The 6,934-nt window shown below is 35.0% G+C and overlaps 1 pseudogene; it reads right to left on the bottom strand.

The window, feature by feature from the left end:
* Positions 1 to 434: 434 nt before the first annotated feature.
* LOC114357257 (retinal homeobox protein Rx1 pseudogene) lies at positions 435 to 1,638 on the bottom strand (annotated as a pseudogene).
* Positions 1,639 to 6,934: the final 5,296 nt, after the last annotated feature.

The raw sequence follows: 6,934 nt of genomic DNA, 5'->3' as shown, positions 1-6,934 counted from the left end.
AACGAACGGACAATGTTTGGCTCGCGAGCAAACTTAAGTGACCAGCATTTTTACGATTCAACGCCTTCGTTCTAAACATAGAGATTATATAGAGAGATGCCAACTAAAGTTCGAAACTCAGTGTTTCATTAGAAATTCACACACACAAAGTAATCAAAATACGTGCTCATTATCCACTGCGGTATCAATACTCAATGTTCGAATAAGTTTTAGTACCTACTACGCAAGCAATGTAAACTGTTTATATTATGACGTCGCTACTGTCCTAATTGCTGTCACGAGCAATGTGTTCTGTTTTTGGGCATATTGCTGCGACACCGGTCCCGCCCCCTTGTCACATCTCCCTTTAGTTTATGTGATCTGTGGTTCTAAACTACCTCTCCACTCACTATCGAAGCAATAGTAAAGTTAAAGTTGGAGAGAGAGAGTCTCACCTGCACTCTTGCCTCGCTGAGGTCCAGCCTCATGGCCAGTTCTTCCCTCGTGAAGACATCAGGATACTGCGTCTTGTCGAACGCTCGCTCCAGCTCGTGCAGCTGGTACGTGGTGAACGTCGTCCGACTGCGGCGTACCTGCTTGAAACATTGTATGATTTAGGTCCGTATTTTGTAATGACAACGCTCATACGGTCATCGGTATTATTATCAAAAGCCTCAACCTTCTTCTGTAAGTCCTTATTACCATCATCGTCATTTCAGCCACAGGACGTCCACTGCTGAACATAGACCTCCCCCAATGACTTCCACATCGCACGGTTGGTGGCGGTGGTTGGTATTACCAAATGACGCGATAAGTGATTATAATGATACACAATTTAGACATCCTATACTGGTACTTAGGTAGTGAAATATAGGCTGAGTTGCACCACCTAACTTTGACCGTAACTTTGACGATAACCGGTGTTTTTGTATGGAGTTTGACAGATTTTCAAATTCAAATTCAAACTCTTCCCGTTTGTTAAAGTTAAAGTAAGATGGTGCAACCCAGCCATACCTAGTCTCTTAGATTATACAGACACCGTATCGTTGAAACTGGCGCTAACATCAGGTCATTTAATTTCCACTGCACGAACACTCTCTAAAAACCGAGGCCAATGAAGATTTTGGCCCACGCTAGCTTAAATAGGGTTGGAGAAAGTAGATCATGAGCATAACCAAATTTTGGCCCAGGGGGAACAGCCCATTTTACGCAGGGTCCTCTTTTAGACACTTTTAAACTTAGAATGAAACATAAAGTAGGTAGACATCTAGGGGCTTTCAAATTCCAAGGAGGGTAGCTCAAAAACTAACTAAGAATGCTAGTAAATTACCTTCCGCGGTCGCCCAGTGTCCAGCGCTTCCAAATGATCGCCATGTTCTGTGTGCTCATTGTGAGCATGGTCACTGTGCTCACTGTGTTCTGTGTTCTCGATGTGCTCGTGTTCGTGATCGTGCTCGAGCTCGGAATCGGAAAGGGCGCCCTCGCTTTTGAGCTCGACGCGGTCTGGTGAATAAAAAGTTAAGTTAGACATTATCAGGTCAGGTCTCTACTGCAAGAACACGACTCTCTCTAATTTGTTGGGAATGACTTAGTTGCTCAGGCCTGAAATATCTGTCTTCCTAAAATGTACAATTCTCAAAAAGTCTACGTACTCATCATGTTTGCATTCCTGTTTTGTCAGCTTTATCGAAATGTCTTTCATTTATAATGTTTGAATGTTGAGAAAGCACTTTCTGAAAAGCGAAGATTGTACAAAAACTGACATTCTTGGAGACAGACAATTTTAAATAGTTGACATTTTGAGAAGCTGACGTTATGCAAAAGACGTGCTCACATTCTGAATAGCAGACATTTTGCGAAAAATATATTTTAGGAACACGGATATTTCAGGCCTGAGCCGACTTAGTAATAAGAAACAAACCATGGGATGGAGATTAGAGATCTGTATTTTTTTAAATCATCTCACGACCCTCACCAGATCGTCCGTCCACTGAGTCGAGGACCAGATACGTTGTGCAATAACGTCTTCCAGTCTGTGGTAGCCACTCAAGAACTTTTCTGACCCAATGACCACCTTATAACAATTTCAAACTAGTATGACCAATTCTTTTTTGAAAGTATACTGAACTGGTTTTGGAAATTCTTTCACCAGTTGAAATCTTAGTACATTAACCTGAATAATATGGTAATTGCTAGGTACATCGAATAAGATATTCAGACGAACTAAGCTATAAGCAAAAGTAGCTTATAAAGTCTTACATCAATGTCGTGAACCCATTTTCAAAACACTCGAAAGAAGACGAATTAAATAAACTGACTACAAACTTTTAAAAAGTCAAAATTACTTATTTTATACCATACAAAATACATCAAGGGCTCTCTTTTAAGGGTAATACAATAAGCATTCTAACAATCACTTATTTGTACATCTCTTTGTTAACTGATCTCTTTAAATCCCGTAACAATTGTAAATGCGAAATTAAAATAGTATTACGATAAATAAATACTATGTTAACATGAAGTGACGTTAAGTGCAGAACAAAACATGTATTTTTATGTTGACCCTACTGTAGGGCTGATAAGGGATTACGTGATTTATTCTGTTTGAATAAGGTTGTAAATAGGTTGGCGATGGGCAATTAGCCGGTTGAAAGTTTTGAAGGGTGGCAATTTTGGATTAGGGAAGGGAAGGTATGAGGTCACAGTCTTATGGTAATAGGTACTTTTATTGTTTATTACTATGTTAGGAAAAATTATAAATAATAATGGTTTTTATGAGTGAAAACATCATCAACTAATTTAAATTATGCCATTAATGCATAGTTACTTTATATTATAATAACACATGATTAAAATTAAATTAGTTGGAGGAGGAATTATTAAATATTTAATAAACCTAAACAGCTGTTTAATTAATTTTTAAACATGTTGTCAGATCGCATTCTTCTGTAGAAGAGGATCTCGATGATGATATTTAACATTCTAAATTGTTATTCTCTCTTAATTATAAAATAAATTATCGTAACACATAGAAACAAAATACGGCGCTAACACTGGCAATACAATTAACATTAAATGATTTATTAATTACTCTTTATTTCTTTTGTTTTGAGTCGCGAAAGTGTTGTATTATTGTCAAAACACTTTTTAAAGACAGTTGTTGATGTGTCTTTTTTTTAATTTAACTTAAATACACTGTTTTACTTACGAGACATTTTACTCTTATGTAGGTACTATAAAAGAGTATTTATTACTACGCTACGCTATAAAGTCAAAGTCAAAGTCAAAATTTCTTTATTTGTTTGGACTAATAAATAGTTCTTACAAATCGTCATTTTGCTTTTAAGGAGCCTTTACATGTCTCATAATCTTTTTACCCTACCAGCGCTTCAAGACCAACATTTGGCAAGTGCTGAGAAGAAGCGCCGCAACAAACTCAGTCACCACTGTCTGTCGGTTAATATAAATAAATAGAAATAGTAGTAGTAGGTACATTCGATTCAGGAGCAGCTCATTGAATTTACCATGCATTCTTGTATGGTGTATCTTATAAGAATGGGTATACAAGATTGCGTGGTATATTAAACAAGGTAGTGACGTGCTAATATATAATATAAAATCTACTCATGGTTAAGATACGTCCTTATAACTTGTCCTATTATTGAGTACCCGGTAATATTTACAAAATAACTGTTCCAAATCACAGTGCCAGAGCCCCTCACTACCGATTATCCGGTGCTACCGTCTGCGATAGGTCGGGAACTGGGATTAAAAGATCGATGACAGCCGTGTGGTGGGAAAAATCGTTAGGTATCGAATGATTTAACCATACACGTTCAAGTTAATAGTTTATGTTTAACATACATAAAAGACTAGCGACCTAGGTACCTCAGCTTCGCACGGGTGCTAAGTATACCTACTTAAACCTTCCTCTTGAATAACTCTATCTATGTATTTAAAAAAACCGCATCAAAATCCGTAGCGTACTTTTAAAGATCATACATAAGGACCTGAAATTCCTGATAAAGGCAAAGCTTCTCTTAAAAGCTTGCTTTAAAAGTTAATTTAATATTAATCAGTATCCGTTAATTGCTGTCAACCAATTAATGAAGGATTAGATTGAGATCTAGACAAATTGACAAGTGGGTTAAATACACTTCGTACAAACAAACTCTCAAACTTACAACGTGATATTAATATTAGTATTTATAAACAATACTACAAAAAAATACATTTATAAACCAGGTAAATAAAAACATCAAGTATTTAAAGGTAAAATACTGTATTATTTTCTTCTGACTATGAATTATCAATATCTCATAGCTCTATAAAAAACTCCAACAACAATTACAATTTAAACTCACATTCAAACAATGTAAAACAACTCATCACTGAAATTATTATTATGCTCTTCAATTTAATAATTACGAAACGGTGTGAATTTCATGGGCTTTGTTACACACATCTGATGAAGGTCCATTGTAAAAGGATTGGATGCAAATATTTTAATTAACACCCGAGCTTTGACAAGTCATTTGGACGGGGGTGTAGGGTGACATGATTTGAGAATAAAGATGAACTCTTACACATCTATTCTATGCTATGTTGATTTAATAAGAAACTAACTTGTTTGACGAAAGTCAGCTTTCTTTGTTTTACCACTATGAGTACTTAGTTATTCAATTACGAAAAACCTACCAATTACCTACTTACTTGTTTAGTGGGCCACAGGTGCCAATATACTCATAGCCGTTCGTACTACAACATTTTAATATGAGTTTTAGACCATAAATCTACAAATACAATGTCATTTTAGGTACGAAGCAATGTTCTTGAGTGGAAATCGCGTCTCAGTAGAGAGTGCAGGAGGTCAGAGGACTGACGACCTCAAAGTGTAAGTGGTAGACTATTGGAAAATTAAATTTTTCAGATAAACTTCTTTTTGGTTTCATCGGTCTCAAACAAGATAATCAGGCAACCTTTTTTTAAAGACATTTAATTAAGCACTACCAAAAGGGTCTTCAAATATGTACAATCCCATCTATTTCAAATTCTCCCTAATCCTGAACAACTCAAGTTTGTGGTCACCCCACCCAACTCGTAATTACATTTTTGGTAACAATACGAAACTGGGAAATACTGGGAATTGTTCAACAGATATTACTGAAAAGCTTTGTCATCGGCTGAAAGCTGAAAGTTTAAAGTTCCAAAGCTCTTTACACAAGCCAATTGATTTAGTTTAGCTTTGATATACCTAGTTGAATTCGAATTAGTAGAATTTGGAGTTATGTTGGAAATTAATTTTACATTTAAATCGAGTTTTGGGAAAATGTCTTTGATATGGATGGATAATTGTTTAGTAAAGTCATAAAGGTTACTTATTTTTGAAATAAGGTGTTTTAAAAGCTTTAAATGTATTATACACTTGACCGATGACCTTAAGTTACAGTCCACATAATGGAAGACAGACACAAGTGTATAATGCTGTTTTTAGCTTTTCTTCAAAAATTTGTTTACAAAGACGAAAAACTGAAAGGTATTTTTATTTATTTGATCACCAACAAGGTTACATTTTAGCATTCACAAGAAAAACTTACAAAAACTACACTTGTTAAGTGCAAACTTAATCAAAGGTGAAGGTATTAGAAGTCTTATAACTTATTTATTTCAGACTTGGTAATTTATAACTACTACTACAGAATTAATAAATAGGCCTACTTGAGTAAGTAACTACTAGTGAAACCAAACCTAATACAAGACTACGTGAAGTAATATGATCAATGTGAGAACATAAATCCAAATATTCAACAATACAACAAATAAATAAATAGGTATTTAAAAATAAATAATCCTATGAAACAAAACAAAAACAGAATATTAATATTTAATATCCTCTCAAAAAATGGAAAGCAGATCACGAGTTAAAATGGCAACCAATAACCAAATACTAACTGTGGATACAAAATACCAAAAAACGAGCACACGTAGAGTCAAAGGGTCTAGCGAGTGCCAATTTAGAAGGATTACTCTCAACTGAGCTTTTGAGCTTTTAAAAGTTTTATATTTTCAACCGTAATGCATTGCAATAAGGCACATGTGAACCAAAGCTCTATGAGATCAATAAGTTTCAATTGCAAAAGGTAATAGATTTTACTGCGAACAAATTATGTTTGCTTTCTTTGATTGTAGCTCTTTAGGGTTCGGTACAGATAAAGAAAAAAGAAACCTTTATGGGATTTCGTGCCTTATTTGTACACGTCGTTTTTATTAAATGTGATAAAAAGGTGGACCGACGACCTCATAAGGAAGGGTAGCTGAAAGGCGCTGGATGCAGGCCGCTACCAACCGATCAATATGAAAATCATTGGGGGAGGCGTTCATGTTTAGCAGTGACGTGCGTCCTATGGCTAAAAATAATGATGATGATGATTTTTATTAAAAAAAACAGAGATTAACTGTAAAATACTAGGCACATCAAGCTAAACACAGTGGCAACTCATGAAGTTACCTACATACTCGTAATAAGATAAATTTTTCGTATTATAGTAGGTACTTACGTATTCAATTTCGTAAAATGTAATTGAAGACCACACGGGAAAAACAATGAATGTCACCTTTACCTATCAAAATGTTCAGAAACAGTCTTCCCTAGTTTTTATTTCTTCTTCTTATGTCTCAATAAGACAAAATGTATAAAAACGTGTTTACATGATAAGTACCTATTCTAAAAGAGTCACAAAGTATCCAGATGTACACGATATTTAATGTAATTTGTATCCTACTAACTTGTAATAAAAATCTTTGCCTATAAAAGTGTTTTTTTTCTATGCATTACCCTCATGGCCAATTATTTCCACTATAAAACATTTCAAGTGGCAAAGAATCTTGAGCACTCTCGACCTTTTATGCCAGCCGCAATATTACAGAATATTACTGTTGTAATACTTGTAATCCC

This window comes from Ostrinia furnacalis, unplaced genomic scaffold (genome assembly GCF_004193835.3).
Source record: "Ostrinia furnacalis isolate ACB-3 unplaced genomic scaffold, ASM419383v2 OfSCF3092, whole genome shotgun sequence".
NCBI lineage: Eukaryota > Metazoa > Arthropoda > Insecta > Lepidoptera > Crambidae > Ostrinia > Ostrinia furnacalis.
The sequence above is the reverse complement of the archived record's forward strand: the minus strand, read 5'-3'. Positions and strand labels throughout refer to the sequence as shown.